The sequence below is a fragment of the Medicago sativa genome, chromosome 3 (assembly GCF_051527215.1).
Source record: "Medicago sativa cultivar Bolivia chromosome 3, Bolivia_mono, whole genome shotgun sequence".
Taxonomy (NCBI): domain Eukaryota; kingdom Viridiplantae; phylum Streptophyta; class Magnoliopsida; order Fabales; family Fabaceae; genus Medicago; species Medicago sativa.
In genome coordinates this window covers 19,471,817-19,475,038 of record NC_140751.1, presented here as the reverse complement: position 1 = coordinate 19,475,038, position 3,222 = coordinate 19,471,817, and positions in this window count along the sequence as shown.

The window sequence follows — 3,222 nt, the reverse complement described above, 5'->3', positions numbered from 1 at the left end:
TAGAAGTATTTAATTTATTAAGGATCTTTATGCCATATGATGGTTAGGTTATGTGCTAGTGTATATTCCCACTCGGGGATACATATTAACATCTCACAAATCTATGTTTGTATGTGGATACCTCCCTTGAGTGATGGGAAGAAACATGACATTTTGGAGTCAATTACTTGTGCGAAGATAAGTTTATGGTTTTCATAGCTTAACGTATATCTAGTACGGAGCGATCTCACATCTATAGGGACGAGAATCTTCGTCCCCTGAGGTTATCTCTCGTTTATTAGTCGTTTGGTTATAATTAGTAAGAACTTTGCATTAATCTAACAAAGTGATAGAGAGGATTTGAATAATCTTAATCCACGTTAAAACTCTGAATTACTCAATCTATTCACATTTCACAAGTAATCAAACAACTTCGGCGTCCCCCAATTCGTAGTAACCGACAACGGTACTCAGTTCACAGACAAAAGAATGAGAGAGCTTCTAGAAGAGTTGAAAATCAAACACTTCATTTTGGTGGAACACCCTCAGATGAACGGACATGAGGAATCCGCAAATAGAGTTATACTAAGGGAGTTGAAGAGAAGGTTGGAAGAAGCAAAGGGAAGTTGTGGAAACCCCTTTCCGAATCACCTTCGGAACAGAGGTCGTGATACCGGTCGAAGTAAAGGAGTTGAGTTGGAGGACGGCACACCCGCTCGACCAAACCACCAATATGGAGGCAATGTTGGAAGAGGTGGAATTCACAGACGAATCAAGGAATTTTGTCACGCTGACGGAAGCCGCCATCAAACAAGTTACGACCACCCGATACATCACAAAAGTGAGGTTGAGAGACTTTAGTCCAGGGACCTCATCTTTAGGCGGGCGGACGTAGGAAACAAAAACGCCCAAGAAGGAAAGCTGGCGACAAACTAGGAAGGACCCTACAAAGTCAACACTAGCACAAGATCGGGCGCCTCCGTCCTCGAGACTTTGGACGGCCACCCAATTCCCAGAACATGGATCGCGGACAAACTCAAGCGCTATTATAGCTAAGTACCGATAGTTTCGTTCCAATCTAATGATGTACCTTAAATCAATCATAAAATTCATTGTAAATCCATTTTATGATCATTAATAAACGAGCGTCTTCTCCCGAAAGGAAACACGTTTTTTGCAAGCTGTTGTTGATAGACAGGACTCAAGGTCTCAAATGAGGATAGAATCCTCAAAGAAGGGCGAATGTCAAGGCTTCTGCTTTAAGAGGAATGAAAGTATAGAACCGTCGTGGGACCCACCTGAAGGGCTAGCCACCCAAAGGTAGAGTGTCTTGCCTCTAAACACGCAGAAGGGGGAACTAAGCCTTGGCAAGACATGTTCCATCGGGCGGCCAATTAAGCTCAAAGCAAGAAGGGTGGCGCAACATGGAACAAAATGTGAATGCAACACCACTCAAACACAAACGTAAAGAACGAGGCACTGGATAGCCCTCCCTAACATGGCATAAAATAAAAATGCATAAACACGAAACATGGCATAAAATAAAAATGCATAAAACACGGCATGAAATAAAAATGCTCAAACTCGGAAGGGGAAAGGAAAGAATAGACGGAACGAAATGTGCAACAGATAAACGAGAAAGGCTTTAAGCTTCTTTTCATTAAAACATTCAAGTCAATTACATAAGGAGTCGTCATAACGGAAATTACATAGAGTATGGAGCACAAAGGCTCGTAAGCTTCTTTTCAACCTTAGGACGAGCACAAAAGGGAAAAAAGACACCTATTCTAACTAGTCAAACCTAAGCGCCCGGAACGAGAATTATGTTTGGACATGGACAAACATAATTGTGAATATTAAACAAGCTAGACAAAGCCAGACGACGCTCCTTCACCCAGGGGAGGAGTCAAGTTCTTAATCAAAAGAAAAGAATCTAATGGACGGCGCCGACCCACCAGGAAGAAGCCTGGCGCCGGCAAGCAAAACAGTCTTGGGTAACAGGATGGAGCAAGGCGAGTTCTTCACCTCAACCACGACGTCGACAATCTTAGCCAAAACTTCTCGGAGAAGGGCAACGGTTCTAACGCAAGTCACAATTCCTACCGTAGCTTTGGTAAACCCTTCGACTAGTTTAGTTTCCTCCTCTTTGTCACGCATCACAATGATAAGTACATGGAGCCAACCAAAATAACTTGGAAAAGAAAAAACCATCTCCCATTTGAGCCAAAGCGACGAATGAAAGGAACACTCGAAAGAAGGAAGAGAAATGTAAAAACTCAGAGGGAAAGAAAAATGTATTCCAACAATCATGCTAAAGGAAAACAATGAGTACAAAGAAAACAAGGGAGAATCCTCTTTAAATAACTCTGAGTCTGCTCGAATCAATGGACCAGATGGAGTTGAAACAAAGGGTCGAGATCTGAACGTCTGACAATGAATTTGGGAAAACAAAACATAGTCAAAGCTACGTGAGCGTAAGCGTTTTCCCCGGAGCACGTGAAACTCACGAGGCTGACATGTGGAGAGTAAAATGAACGACCATCCTGTCGAGATAAAACGATTCGCTTTAAGGCATTAAATGCATATTTCTCCCATTACGTCACATCGGGCGTCGTCTTCCTGCGGGCGGAAATAAAAATTTCCCATTAAAACGCACGCATCGAGCGCCACTGAGACAACTATTGCGAGCGCCTTGCCAAACGCCTCCTTTCATACCGAAATCCATTGTGCCATAAAGGCATCAACAACTTGGGGGCAACTATTCTGGACCGATCAGAAGACTGATCACACGTTAACACATGGCATGACTTAAACCGTCGTAAGGCTCAACACCTGAGGGAACAGGTCTGCTTAAGTGCACCGTGCCACATAGAAGCATGCCTTCGCGCGAGGATCACGCTACATGTGTCCTCCTTTGTCCCTAATAACAGGTCGCATAACTCAGAGACGGTTATGACCAACGCGCGTCTATATAAGGGTGACTTGCTTCACCCTCAAGGTATGATTCATTTTTCACAACACTTTCTACCCACTCTCTCTCAGTTCCATTATTGACTTGAGTGTCGGAGTGCTAACGTTCATGTAGGCACCTTTCGTCCCACTGCCAAGACTCAACATCGTCATGTCGGAAGCCATTATCGTCACACCAGAGAATTATCCGCCGTCGTTGCCACTCATACGTTCTCACCGAACTGATCAGGTTCATACAAGTTCTCTTGGGTTTTGATGATAACAAAGTATTGA